Source organism: Felis catus, chromosome F1 (genome assembly GCF_018350175.1).
Source record: "Felis catus isolate Fca126 chromosome F1, F.catus_Fca126_mat1.0, whole genome shotgun sequence".
Lineage (NCBI taxonomy): Eukaryota > Metazoa > Chordata > Mammalia > Carnivora > Felidae > Felis > Felis catus.
This window is the reverse complement of record NC_058384.1, coordinates 61,472,657-61,491,698: the sequence shown is the minus strand read 5'-3', so window position 1 is coordinate 61,491,698 and position 19,042 is coordinate 61,472,657. Positions and strand designations below refer to the sequence as shown.

Sequence of the window (19,042 nt, the reverse complement as noted above, 5' to 3'; positions counted from 1 at the left end):
CCCATTGAGCAACCAGAAGAGCCTGGGTCTGAGATCTAGAAATCATCATGGAAGGAATAGGGATTATACGTCAACTGGGCTGGAGCAAGCACTTTCTTTCGATTCTCTCCTTTTTTTTCTATTCCCTGCTGCCCTGCGGCACCAGGAAGAGCAGGCGACCTCCCTCTACTTCCCTCTACTTCCCTCTACTTCCGGTCAGACCTCCCTCTACTTCCGGTATTAGGGGAGCAGGAAAGCAGTTTTCGGAGCTCGTTCTAAGAGGGAAGTGACACACTAGGATATGATCGTTTGCATTTAATGAAGAAACTGAAGCTCAGAGAGGCTGGGGGACTTACCTCTGGTCACACAGCTCGTGAGTGGCTCGGATGAACTACAGCAGCTCAGTCTGACTCCAAAGCTGCAGCTAGAGAAGAGCTAGGTAAATTTGATTTTCTTCCCATTTGTAAGGGGGCATCCTTTTCTACGAAATGTATCCTATTTTGACAAAAGGTCAGGTGCTAAAAGGTTTCACGTGGTGCTCGTTGTTCGTACATACACAAATGAAGCAAGTACTTAGAATCTCACTTTTCGTTATTAAAGACCTGAGTTGTTTAGATGAGAAAATGGCGACCCTCAGTATTCACCTTATTGATTTATGTACAATCGACAAGCACCTTGTAGAAATGCCATAGATTTGAAGCTATGATACAGACCAGGCTGCTTCTCTTGCCCTGAAATTAAACATTGTTGAGATCCAGAGTCTCCACCTTATCAAAAAAAAAAAAAAAAAAAAAAGGCCATCTCCTGGTCACCACACTTGGTGACTGGGCAAGCTATTGGTTCAGCCCTCTTTCTTAGAGGCCGTCGCTTCTAGAAGAGGAGAAGGCGAATAGCAGAGTCTCTCGATTCTAGGGAAGAAACCAGGGTACCATCTGCTAAATCTTGGCTTTCCTATTTTTTGTAATTTTCTAAATGTTTTGCATTCCCAACAGAGTTCCAAGATGGTCAGCAGTTAGTACTAAAAATTTTCATTATGATTTTTAAAAAATTGAGACAAAGGAAGGGAAGAAGGTACATGTGTTTTTTTTTTTTAAAACTCAGCAGCAAAATGTCTTTCCTGTGTTCCTACCTCCTGGACAAAAGCACAGTCCCGGGGGGGGGGTGGGGGAGGGTAGGCTAGAAAGCAAGGTACATGCAGGGCAGTGGGCTTTGTCCATTGGCTTCATTTTGAAGCTTGTGGGGGTAATATAGGAGGCAGCATATGAGGAAATTGCCCAGTGAGAAAATGGCACATAACCAACGCAAAGATACAGTGCAGAGCAGCAGAGACCGGGTATGAATCTATGGGGAGGGCAGAGGAGAACTAGAAAGACAAGGCTGAAAGAGAGGGTAAGAGACTGTTAGGAAAGGTCTCATTGACTTTCTGTGAGAAGTCACAATCTCAGGTACCAGAAGAGAGAGAGTAGTTGAAAGGATTCGCCTAAAGGAGATTGTGACCGTGCAGGGGTGTCTTGTTGAGATGTTGCTAGAAATGAGGTCAGCCATTACCTGCCTCAACCCACCATCCCTTTGATGTAAAAAGCAGTGCACAGCTCTTCTCTACTTTCTTCCTGTCTGAGGATGTCGTGCGGATCTCTCCCTACTCACAATATAACCGGTCTACGTGTCAGTTCGTTCAGTATTCCCAGCCCCCAAAGGAATCTTCTCTTTCCCCTTGTTGGCCTTGTCCTTAACCTATAGGCATTCCAACCACATTCTTTCCTTGACCCAAAGTCCTGTTAATCTATTGTCCAATCTCATGTCTTTCTTTCCCATCGCCGATCTTCCCGTTCAGTTTACAGCCACTACTTCCGGTCTCCATTCCCCATTCCCTCCTCAGCAAGCCAACTCTACCTGTGAATACATCTCTCAACCAAGTCCTAAAAGAACCATCATATTGCTTTTTTCTGCTTTTTTCTGCTTTTTCACTCCTCATCTTACTGGATTTCTGTTCCTCCTTCTCCAACACCTTCAGTCTTTCTTGACACTTTTAGGAGCTCTTGTAGCCCCAAGGTTCAGGTGCACAGATGTATCACTTTCTGCTGGTGGCAGACATTGGAAATTTATCAGTTCATAGAAATCATCCCTTTGGCTTAAAACCGTGAATTTTGATGGGGCGCCTGGGCTCAGTCGGTTGGGCGTCCGACTTCAGCTCAGGTCACGATCTCACAGCTCGTGGGTTCGAGCCCCGTGTCGGGCTCTGTGCCGAGAGCTCAGAGCGTGGAGCCTGCTTAGGATTCTGTGTCTCCTTCTCTCTCTGCCCCTCCCCCCCCCCCCCTCTCTCTCTCTCTCTCTCTCAAAAATAAATAAACATCAAAAAACTTTTACAAAACCCTGAATTTTGGTTAACTGCATGTTCAGTTTTCTGGGTTCTTTGCTTCCCCATTTCCTATTCTTTTCATCAGAGCAATCATGGCATTAGGGGAAGGACATGTGATTTGAAGGGTCTCAGGAAGCTCGGTTTCTACTGTCAGTATCTATCCTCACTGCAACCTGATGAACCTTCTGCATTTCCACCATGGCCAAGGGCCCAGTTTCCTGGATCTCCTCATCCACCCTGGGAAGCTCTTGCAGAACCATCAGGCCGTTATCCGGCTCTTCTGTGGCTGCCTTGGGGACGTTTTCTTTCTGCTTTGCCCACCCTCTGCCAGTGTCCCGAGCAGTCTGAGTGCTGTCCCTCCCCCCAGCTGGGTATCAGCCCACTCACCACTCACACACACTGCACTCAGAGCTGCTTCGAGAGGCTTGGCATCACCAACACTACAATCCTTTGCTTCATTGTTAACATCCAAAAAAGCTGGAGACGCTGACCTCAGAAAACCCCACACCAGGATGTGCCTGTCCCTGTTGGTCAGGCCCTCCGTTCTCGTTTTATTTCATCAAGGGCTCGACCATTCTGGATTGGTCTTTCTTCACGGTGATGCTGAAAGCATCAAAAGTACCAGAGCTGAAGGTATGCTCCATAATTCTTCAATCTATCACCCTTGGCTTGACCTCCCTACCACATTCCCATCTCTCTCGGGAGAAGTGCCAAGCCAGGGGTTGTTTTCAGGATTAAGGCCCAATTAGATTTATCACAAAAAAAGAAGAAAGGAATTTGGGCCATTTAGTGCCAGTTATAGAAAAGAAAGGAGAGGAACTCTTGATCGAAAGAAGAAAACTAACGTTCAGATCAAGAAGGCTTAGGCCATGATGTAGTCTCAACCAGATGATGCAAAACCCCCTAATTTCACACTGACTCAGGCTAAGCATAGGCCTGAATGGCAACTATGTATTTGCAGTGAACCCAAACTCAGAAAAAGCTACATTCTTCCTTAAATGTAAACACGGGTAACCCTCGCTTCACATAAAAATCCAGAGAGCAGAAACTGATAGGCTCTCGCAGGTATTTACACAAGCTAAGAAAGACGGTTATGTTTTTCTTTTCATCAAACATGTTATTATCTGTATATACCTGGAAGTGCCCCAAATTCTTCTCTCTTAGAAGTAAAATCAGGCCTTTGTCTAGTAAATTCAGACATTCCTGAAGAAAAACATAATGTCTATCTCCTATCATGTCATGTCACAATTTGGAGAACAGTGTGCCTCCCGCTTTGTTATTTCTGTGCCTGACTGATCCCAGTGCCTAATTCGCGGAAATGTCCTGAGATGACACTATAAATCAAAGAGTCATCCTCTAGAAGCTGGACAGCTTTACCCCAAGGTGCTGAATCACCTGATCTCCGCCAGCAGAAACAGTGGAGGTCTTGGCTCCTCAGCCTCTTATTTGAGTCAGAAGTGAAAAATACAAAAGGGGCGAGAAAAATGGATCGGGTTGCCTCATCACCACCTCCACCACCACCATCATCACCATCACCAACATCATCATCATCATGATCATGGACGTTGCCAGTGTGGGTTGGTTGTGTAACCCCAGCACGCTGTAATATATCAAGGCCTGGCCCATGTAGGTCAGATCCTAAGGCACTCAAAAGGATCGGAAAGCACAATCCTATGATATGACACTTTGGCGTAAGGATGATTTTGAATTAAAGGCAATTAAGAGGCAGCAAATGCAGAAGGAGCTCTTTGGTCTCCACCCAGCTGCCTAAAAGCAAGACATAAATTTCCTTTGGGGAAGGTGTTCCCCTTCCCCTCGCCTGGAGCGGGGGGAGCCCGTATCACTGGAGACAGAGCGGCACCAAGACGGGTCTGCACAAACAAACCCTACTGAAGTGACCTCACCTTCCGTTACTTTCCCACAGGTGCCTACCTGCCCACAGCTACTGCCCTGAGAAGCCTAGACCCCCTTTTCTCTGTCCTGTCATTTCTCTACGAACTTATTGTGCTTCGTTAAGACGGGATGAAGGCTCCGACTGCTAACCTTCTCTCTGCATTACTCATCATTGAGTTCTCCACCGGGGCGCCTTGCACACGTATATAATCTGAGTTGTTTTCCTCTTGTGCATCTGTGTTTTGTCAGTCTACTGTGCAGATCCCAGCCTCTGAATCCAAGCGAGTAACACCAAAGGGAGGACCAAACTGAGTATTTCTGCCAACATATAAAATGAAATACTGATGCCTGGGTCTCTGGTGAAGCTAAAATTCACTAAAAGCTGGTCAGGGCCTTGCCATTTTGGGTAGACTTCATGTTTGAGTGACTGGCTGCAAGAACGCAGATGGGTGGCTGACGGTGTCGGGAAGTTTCGGGTGAAGTTATGCATCTGCCCCAGGTGGGGCAGGGGATGGAATGAATCCTTGACTCTATGGATGCCAGCTTCCTCCAAGTCCAACCTACGTTTTTTTTTTTTTTTTTTCCCATGAAGCTATGGATCATTGTTGGCCTAGGAAGTCAATTATTCATTTAGTCTACAGCTGCAAAGTTCAACCAACATTTGGGTTTTCCGTGGCTACGTTAGACTACGTGTATCTCCTTTGACGGTTTCAACATAAATTAAAAAAATAATAAATAGGGGGAGAAAAAAACCTGTATTCTTTTCCCATTTCCTTCCCTTTACATCTTACATGTCTATAAAATATCTACTTCAACTCAAAACTTTGGAAACTAAGAAAAAAATAAAAATAATAAATAGGGCGCTTTTATTGTTGTAAATTGGAAGTTTATTCAAGGATGTTTTATTTAAATTTTTTTAATGTTTATTTCTTTTTTTTGAGAGAGAGATATTGTTGTAAATTGGAAGTTCATTCAAGGATGCTATGTTTTAAATAAACTTATTTTGCAAAACTTGGGACACATACCAATAAAGCACATTATTATTATTTTACAGAATACAGTCTAAAGACATTATCAGACAGGAGCACAGCATGTGGTATAAAATAAAGGCACCTGGCAAAATACAGTGGTAAACGGTGTCCATCATCACGTGTAAAGACGTGAGGGAAAAGAAGATCCAGGGGTTTGTAGTTTACGGACAGGAGCAGGTCAGCGTGTCAGCTTCTGTGCTTAGTCGGCTGGTGGAGAGTTGGGAGTGTAGGGAAAAAGCGAATAAAACAAAAAGATGGGGTAGCAGAAGGCGGAGAACAAAGTTCCAAGAGTGCTGTTGAAAGTTCAATCAGGAATATTTGATCTAAACCACCATTCGGGTTAATTAAACCTACTAGCGAATTTTATATTTTCAGTGATTACGTAATGAAACATGACACAGAACAAAATAACTCGGTATGTCTGATTTACTTTGCTTAAAACCACCTTGCCGGAACAGAGACCGGGGAGATGCACCAGCGTTCGAATTTCTCTGTGAGCCAGAATCCCGAAGCATAAATCTTACGACAAATTGCCCTTATTGCAAAAGGTCAAAAGCCTTGCCACTCTCTCTTGTTTGACAGGAGGGGAAAAGGAGAAGATTATCGTGTGGATCTTCATTTCGTAGATTAGGAAGCCCGGCCCATGGCTAATCCAGCGTTCTTGCTTTGAAAAGCTAGCAGAGGGCCTTCAAGTGGGAGTCAGCTCGCCGCACTTCCCAGCTCCACACCGGGTGTTTGTATGGAATAATGAGGCCCATAAGCTTGGGCCTGATAATGCTTTTATAATGTAAAGGAGGAAAGCCAAGTAAAGTGGATTTGTGCATCCCTCTAATGAAAAGTTGGCCTGTCTGTTTTTATCAGACTAATGAAGCCCCTACCCCATTCTCTGGGCCAGTGTAAGCCTCACAATGGAGACAGTGAGCTCTCTCCAACAGATGCTATCTGCTACTCTCTCCGCAGAAGAGTTCATTTTAAAGGGATCCTGGCTTGATTAAGGCTTTGTGAGCTTCCCAGCCTCATTACAAATCAATGGAGATGAACTGAGTGCTTAATACTCAAAAGCCAAGCTAACAAAAGCTGACTTATTACAAGCGAAGGGGCTGGGACTCTCCAGGGTGTCTCAGCTTTGTTTTATTTTGTATTTCAGCCCCCTGTCCCCTCCCCTTCTCTTCCTGGCCACCCCAACCCAATGGTTTTCAGGGGAAATATTCAAGCGCCTCTCAATATCTTATTCCTTCTTCCTTCTTTCCCTCTATCTAAAATTGCAACCTCTAGAAGAAGAATATTTCCCACGGGATATCATGCCCCACTGTGACCAGATGAGTCTTCTGAATGGCCGGGAAGAGGTCTCCCTTGGCCACACTGCGTAGCTTTTCTTTTTTATACAAGAGTGAATGGTTCCAGTATCATTTGGAAAGCCTCCTGCTTACGATTTCCCATTTACTGACTTCCCACGGATACATTTAACAGACACACCAGTGTAGAATGGCAACAGGAAATTGGAAATACCTGACCATCCTTGAAGAAATGGCATGAGTTGGCATAAACCTACTTCCAGATCCTAGAGCGATTTCAGACACGTCTCTGCCTGTCTCCCTCTGTCTCTCTTTTCTGAGAAAATTGCACTTAGAGTGTTTTTCTCCTCCATATTCAGAGATAGGAAGGTGTCAGAACTGTAATGAGATAATGAGAGCCCCATATGGGAAGGGGGAAAAAACCCACTCCAAACGAAGGAAATTTCAAATATCACTGTAAAATCAAGCCTCATTGTCATAAAGTCAAGAGTGTGGGAATGCTCCTCTTCGAGAAAGATCCGAAGGATCCTTACAAGATACCACCCTCTTCACTTTCCCTGCAGAAATAAATAATAAAAGCAAACACCGCGCATCGACTCTGTCTTCGTCTCGACGTTAAGCATTTCACACGCAGTATTTCATTGAATTATCAGAATAATTCTGTGAGGAAGGCTTGGTTAATGTTTGCACTTTCCAAATATGGGAACGAGAGAAAAAGAAGTATAAACATACTTAGTAAGCAGGGACTGCATTGAAGCCCAGATCTTGTACTGATTTCCAGACCCTGTGAGTTAAGTGATTGTACTAATCTGCCACAGTACAGGGTTGGGGGATAAAAAGTTTTAAAAAATGAAAACAAAGATTTTACTGGACTGAACCCAGTCAGGGTTTGAGATCCAAGGAGCACGTTCCGCAAATGGCTTGCCCCTCCCCATTGCACGGTCAGTGGTCCTCTGCTCTCCAGTTCCAAGGCTCTTAGCTTCCTCCGAAGGGAAGAGGCTGGACTTGGGAATCAGATGCATCAGATTTAAACACCAGATCCTCGGGCAATTTGCCTAATGTTTGTGAGTTCCCTCTTCCACATCTGAAGCGTGAAGCTCGGGTCACGTGAAGGTTAAATGTGAATATATGTAAAATGCATTTAAGAAGTGCTTCTTCTTTACCTCTTTCTTCTTTCTCAGGTCTTTCTCTTTCCCCCAAACCCTCCAGAAAAGATCTGCTAGACTAATCTGCAGTAATGGCTTCTAAAGCTTAATATGCCATTTTCCCCGGGGGGGACAATTGCGTTTTAACAGACTTAAAATTCTGTAGGACACACAAAAAAATGGGTTTTTAGTTAAGCGATTAGATTTATTTTGGGGTGGGGTGAATCTGTACCTTTGACATATTTCCAAGCAATAAACGCCCTCCTTCATTTGTGGGTAGATAATAGATCCACGATGAATCACAAATCTTTGAAATATTTACTTTGTTAATAAACATAACGTAGCGACAACTATCGCCTACAGAGGGCAACAGGAAGAGTAGAGATACTTAGCAAATGTCCAACTGTGATTCCTTCATCTGGGAATCTGACCTGCGTTCCATACTCTCCGTCACTCAATTCTTTCCCCCCTCTTTTCCTTGCACAGGGTCAGAGATGCTTACTGTTGGCCCCACAAAAGAAGAGTAGCTTCAAAGTACAAGCTGCCCAGAAACAATTGGCAGTGGCAGAAATGATTGTAAATCGTCACATAATTATTGTCTCCAATAGCTTCTTTAACTGAAAAGATGTCAGGGAACAGGCCCATACAGCTCTTTGACAGTTGTGAGTTCCAAAGGAATTTCCTCCTGGAATTATGGCCCTTTGTCACCACCCTTCATTGCACACACACGTATAAAGCCGCATGTATGCCACATCATGCCGTATAATGTGGTGTTTTGTGCCAAATCCAACTTTCAACAGCCCGTTGACCTTCCGCAATTCAAGACAAGAACCGGGCTCCTTGAGAAATTCTTCCATTCTGACCCCAGAGGATGATGATTTCCTCCGGACAAAATTCGCCTCCTGGGAAGTTCATGGGCAAAGCAAATTCCATTCCTAACACAGGACAACACCCAGCAGTGAGTTATCGTACCGCAAGCTTAGGACATTGCTCAGGGACTAGGTCAGGAATGGCGTATCTGACAGAACAGACCAGAGCAGCCAAGCCCTTTGGCCTGCTTCCACTCCCAGCTCTCTGTTCCATCTAATTTATTCACTCAGCTACATTTACTGAGCAAGAGCCATTTTCCAGGTCTTTGAGGTGGGGTCAAATTAGAATTCCACCGTGACTTGTTCTTACCAACGGGTCTGCAGCTGTCCGGAGAACTGGCCGTGTAGACCAAGACCCAAATAGCATCCGCAGCTGCTGTGTGAAGAAAACCGTGTCAGGGACTCTGGGTCCAGCCACCGAGGGGACCCTGACACGTGAATCCTGACCCCACTCAAGAACCAAAGTTCTTGTCCTTTCAGAACCCTTGGTTTAGATAAAAAGGTGGAAGGGAAGCCAACTCTAGTGTTTTTAGTTTGCTTTTACTGCTTTTCGGTCTTTGTTTTGTTTGCTTTTTGTTTAAATATACATGTCTCCTATGTGTGTATCATCGGTATCCACAGAACTGACTGCCTAATCTTTTGATCATTAATTTCTGCCTTTGGAAAAGAAGAGAATCAAGATAAACCACTGAAATAATAGGATAAATGTTGCCAAAGAGGAATCGTGAGGCAGGGACCGTAATGATCACATTACGGTCCCTGCTTTGCATCACTTTTTAAACTAGACTTTTTGCTTTGAAATTAACTTTAGATTTACAGAAAAGTTGCAAAGATAGTGCAAAACTTTATCCACTTCCTCCTAATAACTATGGTGCAAATCTGAAAGCTAAGAAATTAACAGTGATACACATCACTAGTTCCCAAACAGCAGGCTTTATTTGGGTTTTGCCACTGGTTTCCCTCATGTCCTTTTTTTTTAAAAAAAAAAATGTGTTTATGACTATTTTTTTTTTTTAATTTTCCAGGGTCGAATCCACCACACCATATTACATTTAGGACACCACGTGCCTTGCAATTTTTGTTGATATTACTAAACATTAAATTTAGATTTCAGACATTCCCCATGACCTCAGAAATATAAGCAACTCACTGTTGGCTTCCATCGAAGCTTTCTTTGTAACGAAGAATCAACAGGGTAATTATTATTTTTTATCAGTTAAGCTAGTAGAGCCCAAACGGGCAAGAAATCATGTCTGTGGTTAAAGATCACCTTGTAAAGTCTTGGCTCTATTTCCAAGGTAAAATCTTTCTCTCGTGTCTCTGAACCACGTGTTGGTATTTTGTGTTCCCAGCTTGATCTTCAAACTCCTCTTAAGGGCTTGGCTGAGAATCGATCTACTATTATTTATTATGACTAATTATTATTACTGGCACTTTGGGCTACTCAGTGTAGGAAACCTAGCATTACTGGGCTCTTAAGTCCCCCGTTCCTGTCCCCAGTTTTCCGTGTTTTCATACTCACACTTGTCCAATGCCCCATGTTGATATCTGATAATCTATAGCGCAGCACTCTTTGGAATAACGCGTCAATGCTCTGTCGTAATCCAAGCATAATTCCCAGAACTGGCAACATTTCTTACCACAAAGGAAAAGCCAACGTTACCACACAGTGTCTATCAATCTTACTAGTATGGCACCGCTCTTACAGGCGGGAAGAGAATATTCAAATGGGTGTCCTTCATCTGTTTGTGAATTTGAAGGACTCCTCAAATGGCATCAGTGAAGATTAGAAAAATAAAATGGAAGATAAAACAAAACAGTGGTGGGAAGACAAAACAAGGAATTAACAATTTCCCCAGAACGGGACTCTGTTAATTTGAGCCATTGCTATCTCAAAAGTATAGTTTTGGGGGTGCCTGGGTGGCTCAGTCAGTTAAGCATCTGACTCGATTTCGGCTCAGGTCATGATTCCAGGGTCATGGGATTGAGTTCCATGTCTAGCTCTGCACTGACAACAAGGAGCCTGCTTGGGGTTCTCCCTCTCTTTCTCTCTTTCTCTCTCTCTCTTTTTCTTTCTCTCTCTTTTTCTCTGCCCCCCCTCCAGCTCATGCATGCTCTCTCTCTTTCTCTCCCTCTCTCTCTCTCTCAAACTAAATAAACATTAAAAAAATATATAGGTCATGATCTCACAGTTCTTGGGTTTGAGTCCCACATCAGACTCCACAATCAAAGTGTGGAGCCTGCTTGGGATTCTCTCTCTATCCCTCTCTTTCTGTCCCTCCTCTGCTCCCATGCTCACTCTCGCGTTCTCTCTTTCTCTCCAAAGAAACAAACTTAAAAAAAGAAAGAAAATCCTATCAAGTACCTTTTCTAACCACAATGACATCAAACTAAAAGTCAATTAGAAGTACCAAACAAAAAACAAAACAAAACAAAAGTATCAAGTATGTGAAAACAAAACAAAAAGCAACATTCATAAAAGCCAAGACATGAAAAAAATGTGTGTGCACTGTCAGATGAATAGATAATGTGGTGCGTATATAAGGTATATGCTGGCTATATTAACCATACCGTATTGCCTATTTGAAAGATGCTGAAGGGAGTAGCTCCTAACACTTCTTATCACACCCAAGAAATTTCTAACTGTGAGGTGATGGATGTTAACTAGATTTATTGTAAATACTTTGCAATATATACATGTATCAAATCCTTAAGTCGCACACCTTAGTCTGATGTAATGTAATATGTCACTTACCTTTGAGTAAAAGTGGAAAAAATATATATAGTTTAAAAAATTAATATGGTTAACTTTCCTTTTTAGCTGTCGTGAGCCGAATTCCTTTGCCCATAAGTCAGCTAGTCATAAGTCTTGTGGGCCACATTCCTTGGTCTGTAAGTAGCCTTTCAGGCAGTCACAAGGACGTCTGTTAATGCCAGACATTCCCCGCCCCTACAAGAAGACTAAGTGAGCTACTTACTGGACACCATAAACCTCTGGAAACTGGTGACGGGAGATACTATCTGGGTCTTTGGGCAGAGGTGTTACAGTGGAGGTTCTATTGATGAAGGCAGTGTTTTGACCTCAGGACACAGGTTGTCGGACAGACCCAGAAATGGGAGTAGCACTTGACAATTCTTGAAAATAGATGCATAGCAAAGCACCAAAACAAGAGATGTTGTGGCTGCAATCTAGAGGTCTGGAATAAAAAATGTTTGGGGCCAAAGTGGAGGAGATGGTTACAAATGGTTTTGTAGCATAAACACAGCTGGGGATATTTTATTTAAATGAACCGAAAGGGCAGCTTTTAAAAGCAAAGCTCATCTTGAGATTCATAAAACTGCACCCATTGCAAAAGCCTTGGCCAGCAAGCACAGTAAAACATTCAGGACAGCTGGGGTCAAAGAGTCTTTCACAAATATATTAAGGAAGAAAGGCATACTAGAGAGAGAGTGGTCGGCTAATAAATCAGAAAAGGGATGAAAATCATGATGGCTCAAACATGACTGAGTTACTGGACTGACGTATGGTCAAAGAAATAGATGTTAGCAACAAAGCTACGGAAAAAGCAGCCTGGGTTATTAGAAGGCAATGAATACTTTGTACATATAAAGCAGCTATTGATGGAAAGCACTATTAGAGAATATTTGAAAAATCTGAGACATAAATCAGTAGTCTGGGAGGAAATATTGCCCAGCTCAAGCCGAAGATGATCTGGTTCTCTACCACGCAAAGTGGTATATACTGCAGACCTTACTAAAATGAAGGGGGTTGGGGGGAAGGATACCTGTAACTGTCACAGCATGAGCTATGGAACCGAAATCAAAAAAACAATCATGAAGAAAAGAGAGGAGGAGGGCGGACATGGAAAACAATTTTTTTTTCATAAAATGGTAAAGGTTAATGTCATCGAGACATGGCACACTGGTTTCCCCCACTATCTGAAAGTAGAAGATTCCTATGAAACCATATTAAAGCAAAGAAGCAAAATTCTTATGAAATGACCATTTTGTGAAAGCAAAGTCTTCTTCGGATTTCTTTCCATTAGGGAAAACAAGTACTAACAGAGGTCATTCGTAAAAGTGAATGGATGCAAAGTGAACTTCCAGATAGCGGAGGGAAAACGTATCTGATGTGTGGCAGGAATAATTTCAGAGTTAGCTGGATGCTCGATAGAGGAAAAAATTGAGCAATAATTTTGGAATATGTACTTCAACATATAGGTTTCTTTTTGCTTGAGATCCCATACAAGTGGATTGGAGCTGGCTAGACAAGAGACCATTTCCACTGGGTAGAGCCAGATGATGGGATTTATACCAGGTAAAGCTGAAAGGGAAAATAAATTCAAGAACCTGAAGAGAGCCATGCCGAAGGTCATTGGTAAAAGATGGGCTTCAAATATGGAAAGGTGTAGTCTACACGAGAAGCTCTTGGTATCAGAGGCAACATAGAAGGAAAAGTCAAAGATGGACTCTGATGTTCTGAGCTGGGTGGAGACAGTCCAACTAATCCATGAACTCACCGTGGGCTCTTTCATCCACATAGACAAATCATGAAAAGTCGGAGTGTTGACATCAGCCACTTTGGACCCTTTCTTATTCATTTCTGTCATGCTCTCACATCGATCCTGTTTCCACTGAACCGAAACCATCTTTCTAGAACCTTGAAACTCATTGCAATGTTTGGCTATATGCTAGCTTCCAAAGGCAAAGTTCACCCGACAGCCATAGTGTATGGCTGATATGAGCACACGTCTTTGGCAACAGCTATAGAGTATCTTGTAGACATCATTGTATGGCCAGCAAGAATGGTCTACACGTCAGGATTGGTTTTTTGATCAGTGTATCAAGAGAAGGGAACCCAGCAAATGTTTCTCCCCAAAAGCCAATTAAATGTGAGGGGATCATCGTTAAGCAGAAAGATGAGCTAACAAGGTAGATAACAAGTTCACTTATAAATTTATTGATTATTTATTCTCCCTCCCACTCCTGGGATTAGTTCGCCTTTGCATTTGCAACAACAAAGAGAAAAGCACCATAATATTAAATACAAAGAAGCACTCCTAGAGATGTCATTGGTATTTACAATTCTCGGGGTGAGGCCTTTGTATCTTATAGTTCATTTATGCATCTTTTTGGTGGAGATTTCTCCTTACGAGGTTATGTTAAAGTCTCACTGTGCAAATACGTGGGTGTGTATGATGCATTTATTATTTTAAATCCCACTGGGAGTTAACTGATTGTCTGTCTGTCCCTTCTCTTTTTCTTCACCTTTCTTTCATCTGTCGTGTGTGTTTTTTTTCCTTCCTCCCTCCAGTATGTTTATGCATTCAGAGAAGAGTCTTCTGGGAAAATAATGGAAGGGAAAGCTTGTGATTTATCATTACACTGTAATGGGTGCCCTGCTTCCGCTGACGGAGGTCAGCGTCTCTTAGAGATACCACAGTCCCTCCTTATTAACGTTCTGTTCCCACTAATGGCTTGGGGTAGGGCGGCCAGGTCTTACAAGGAAGGCATTTAAGAAGGGCACTTTGTTTAATGGAAGCTGGGGTGTTTTACGGGGACACACATAGCACCAAGCTCCCTGGTGAGAGTGACACATTCACAGATAAAGAACACCCTCCCCCCAACCCAGGCGGGGGAAAAGAAATGAGCTTTCAAAAGTTCTCAATGTGCCCTTTTCCCTCACGCCGATACTCAGCTGTCCCTCCGTCTGTCCTATCCTTACTCTGAAACACCTCTGCGGTTACTTCTTTCCACCCTCGCTGGCCTTCATCATTTCAGGTTCTCCATCATCTCCCTTTAGCTTTTCAATAAAACTCTTCTTTCTGTCTACCCTGTCGCCAGTCACCTTCCTAAGTCACTGGTTTCATCACGTCATTGACATAGGCAAACCCTTTGTACTTACAAACCAAGAGTTGCGGTGCTCTGGCTTGAGGTCTTTTCCAACCTCGCCCCTGTCCCCCACTTCCCTGAGCTGCGGCCCTACAAGCTACCTGACGCTTCCAGAATCGGGAGCCCGAGAGACGCAAGGTGACTGAAAAGTGTGAAGTAGGACTGTGTGGAAGAACCCACATTTAATTATGCAACATGGCAGAGGGAATAAGAGCTTGCCCTTTCTGAATGCTTTTTGAGTGAAGTGGAGGGGCACACTACTTTAGAATATGGTCATCTTTGTGTTTCTACCCTGGGCGCCGAGCTTAGCCCATGGTGAGTTTTCAAAACATGTAATGACCAACTGAATTGGAGTCAGTGAAATTCAAAGGCAGAGAAAGAAAGAAAGAAGAAAGAAAGAAAGAAAGAAAGAAAGAAAGAAAGAAAGAAGAAAAGAGAGAGGGAGGGAGGAAGGAAGGAAGGAAGGAAGGAAGGAAGGAAGGAAGGAAAAGAGAGTAAGAAAGAAAAAAAGAAAGAAAAGAGAGAGAGAGGGAGGGAAGGAGGGAGAAAGAAAGAAAGAAAAAGAAAAGAGAGAGAGGGAGGGAAGGAGGGAGAAAGAAAAAGAAAGAGAAAGAGAGAGGGAGGAAGGAGGGAGAAAGAAAAAGAAAAGAGAGAGAGAGGGAGGTAAGGAGGGAGAAAGAAAGAAAGAAAAGAGAGAGAGGGAGGGAAGGAGGGAGAAAGAAAGAAAAAGAGAAGAGAGAGAGAGAAGGAAGGAGGAAGAAAGGAAAAGAAAAGAGAGAGGGGGGAGGGAAGGAGGGAGAGAGAAAGAAAAGAGAGAGAGAGGGAGGGGAAGAGGGAGAAAGAAAGAAAGAAAGAAAGAAAGAAAGAAAGAAGAGAGAGGGAGGGAGGGAAGGAGGGAGAAAGAAAGAAAGAAAGAAAGAAAGAAAGAAAGAGGAAGGAAGGAAGGAAAAGAGAGTAAGAAAGAAAAAAAGAAAGAAAAAAGAAAGAAAGAAAAGAGAGAGAGGGGGGAAGGAGGGAGAAAGAAAGAAAGAAAGAAAGAAAGAAAGAAAGAAAGAAGAGAGAGGGAGGGAGGGAAGGAGGGAGAAAGAAAGAAAGAAAAGAAAGAAAGAAAGAAAGAAAGAAAGAAAGAAAGAGGAAGGAAGGAAGGAAAAGAGAGTAAGAAAGAAAAAAAGAAAGAAAAAAGAAAGAAAGAAAAGAGAGAGAGGGGGGAAGGAGGGAGAAAGAAAGAAAGAAAGAAAGAAGAAAAGAGAGAGGGAGGGAGGAAGGAAGGAGGGAGGGAAAAGAGAGAAAGAAAGAAAGAAAGAAAGAAAGAAAGAAAGAAAAAAAGAAAGAGAGGGAGGGAAGGAGGGAGAAAGAAAGAAAGAAAGAGGAAAAGAGAGAGGGAGGGAGGGAAGAAGGAAGGAAGGAAAAGAGAGAAAGAAAGAAAGAAAGAAAGAAAGAAAGAAAAGAGAGAGGGAGGGAGGAAGGAAGGAAGGAAGGAAGGAAAGGAGAGAAAGAAAGAAAGAAAGAAAGAAAGAGGAAAAGAGAGAGGGAGGGAGGGAGGAAGGAAGGAAGGAAAAGAGAGAAAGAAAGAAAGAAAGAAAGAAAGAAAGAAAGAAAGAAAGAGAGAGAGAAAGGAAGAAAGAAGCCTTAACTTCAACGTATGGAACTACAGGGAAGTAGTTACTTTTGATCTCATCCCCTAGGTAACGTGTGTTGTGAGCTTCAGAGCCTGGTGACCACGTCATCGTCCACTCCATACCCTGCACGTTCATGGTAGTTCTTGTCTTTATATAAATGATGCATTATGACTACAAACTGGGTAGAGCTTCACGCAGGGATGTTTGTGATCTGATGTGATTTATTCTTCACTTTCCAGAAGGGGGTAAGGAGCCAGAGGCTTGCCAAGGTCACAGAGTAACAGGGCCAGTGTTTGTAGACGGGAAGTGGATTCGCCATCTTTGCGCTGTTTCCCCTCAATTATCAACCTTAAATGCTGCAATCAATCCAGTCACCTCTGTTGCTGTCTTAGTGGACTGCTAAGCAGAGAGAGAACATAGACGTCTTGTTTTCAGACTCATGTTTATCATCGCATGAGTCAGACCTATTATTTAGCGAAGAGTCTGTCCTGGCGGGCTCTCAGTGTTCTGAATGTTTTTCAAATTCAACAAGCCTGTATGACTGAAGGACAGAAAATACTCTAAGCATCCTTCATGAGCAGCTTAGTTAAATAAATGGCACAGATACACAATAGAATATCATGCAGCTAAAAAGAATTAGGAGTTAAGGGGAGCCTGGGTGGCTCAGTCGGTTAAGCATCTGACTTCGGCTCAGGTCACGATCTTGCAGTGCAGCTCGTGAGTTCGAGCCCCGCGTCGGGCTCTGTGCTGACAGCTCAGAGCCCGGAGCCTGCTTCGAATTCTGTGTCTCCCTCTCTCTCTGCTCCTCCCCCACTCATGCTCTCTCTCTCTCTCTCTCTCTCTCCCTCAAAAATAAATAAGCATAAAAAAATTTTGAAAAGAATTAGGAGTTAAGAAGACAAGCTGTATTTGGGGGTTAAAAAAGCAAATTGCAGAATATTATTTACTGATGGTTCTTTTGTGTAAATTTGTTACAACTGCTTTTACAGCTGCCTCCGCTCCCCCTCGAAAACTTCTAGAAAGCTAGACAAAATGTTGCTGGTCTGTACCTCTGGGGAACAGGACTTGGTGGAGACGCATTGGCTGATTATAACAGACTATTCGTATTTTGATTTCTCACTATAAATTCATTTTGCAGACGAACTACTAATGAAAATCCAGAAGTCCAACAGCACGTTTTATTTTAGGTCTAAAAAATGTGAAATTTTCTTTGCCTGTGTTTGGCTGCTATAGTAATGATGGGCATAGGTTAGAAGGTGTTCTGTCATATAACCAATTGAATAATCCTACTGAAGACTAATCAATTGATCCATCCATCCAGACATTCATCCAGCTCTCTCTCTCTCTCTCTCTCTCTCTCTCTCTCATCAATATATACATATAGTTAATTTTCGCCATGTAATTGCATATGCTCCACCAGTTCCAAATTTTTGTTTGCCTTCCTCTCTTCCATTTCTGAAACTGCCTGCTTCTTCCTATTTTTTTTTTTAATGTTTATTTTTTGAAGGAGGGAGAGAGACGGAATGTGAGCAGGGAGGGGCAGAGAGAGAGGGAGACGCAGAATCGGAAGCGGGCTCCAGGCTCTGAGCTGTCAGCACAGAGCCCAGTGTGGGGCTTGAACTCACAAACCGTGAGATCAGGACCTGAGCTGAAGTTGGATGCTTAACCGACTGAGCCACCCAAGTGCCCCTCTTATTTTTTTTCCTACCCTCTTCTCTAGGACATTTTCATCAGTTACCCAAGGAGTCAGTACTTGCTGCACTGAGTGGAGAAGATTGTGTGCCCACAGTTGGTGCAGGGGAGGTGCATGGGGCCTTCACTGCGGCTAAGACCTCTCATCCTCCACGGACGCACAGGCACATGAGCCCCATGCATTGCACGGACAATGCCAAGGACGATGCATTGATTCACTTGGGAGACAACCCACCTGGAAGAACTTCAGATCCATTCCAACTCCAGTGCTCTAAGTAGTAGTCTCAGTACTACTGTTATCGAAGGTGTGATTGTTAGTGAAGGAAAGATGGATGTTTTTCCCAACATCGACAAAAAGACAATTTTCCTGTAAGAGTATCTCTCGTGACTGGGAATGTTTAAGGGAAGGGTGTCTCAGCCTCTCTGGCTCATCAACAATAATTTATTATGAGTCCTATTATTTATAAGCCCTCCCCAGGCTTACGAAGGGTTTCAGCTTATATGTCATTTTCTTTCCTTCACCCCTACGGGATGGGAAGCATCCCTGTGTCCCTGCATAGAAAGGCGCCAGGCTGGGTTCATGTAAATATTTCAACTTTGTGTTCAGAAAAGAAATGATTACAGGCCAAAGTTATATTCTAACTCACTTAAAACAAGAGAGAAATTAATTTTAACAGAATCTATTGATGAAGAAGGATGAATATATGATTCATTCCCTTTCTTGATTTAATATGGATTTTTATTCCATGTAGTATTACTTCCTGAGTGCAAAGACTAAATTCATCTTTTACTTTTCAATCAGTTATCATCTTATCATCGAATAGAACACAATTAATTGGACACTTAGTTTATTCAATCATTGTAGTTGCCAAAAAAACAATAAACTATTCAATTTTTCTTTGTATGTAATTAACAATTGTATACAGCAGAAAATAATTTGACATTATTAAGCAATTACCACTTAATTATTTCAGTTAGCAAAATCCATTAAATGCCATTCAATCAGCTTTCTTTCTTACAATTATGTTATTTAGTAAATTATATCTCATTCACCATGAAAATCAAGACAAATTTTAAAAAAATAATGATTTTTCCAGCGTATTTTTAAGAAAATGAAACAGTTCAACATGGTGAGGATATTTTTTGAAGATGGACGCTTCCGAGAAGGCAAAATTTGTCAAGTTTTACAAAATTGCAGCTTCTCGTAGACCCGCGGCACTCTTCACTTTTCATCCCAAGCTACCTGTGGTGATAAAATTATCGAATCT

General features: G+C 42.7%; 1 long non-coding RNA gene across 2 annotated transcripts; it reads left to right on the top strand.

Moving 5' to 3' along the window:
* The first annotated feature begins 219 nt into the window (after positions 1-219).
* Positions 220-18,671, top strand: LOC123382838. 2 transcript variants are annotated; one of them, XR_006591880.1, is made up of 2 exons: positions 220-418; positions 17,803-18,671. It is a non-coding gene; the product is annotated as an uncharacterized LOC123382838 (long non-coding RNA). The 2 variants fall into 2 exon arrangements; XR_006591881.1 differs by lacking the exon at positions 220-418 and adding an exon at positions 16,085-16,327.
* Positions 18,672-19,042: the final 371 nt, after the last annotated feature.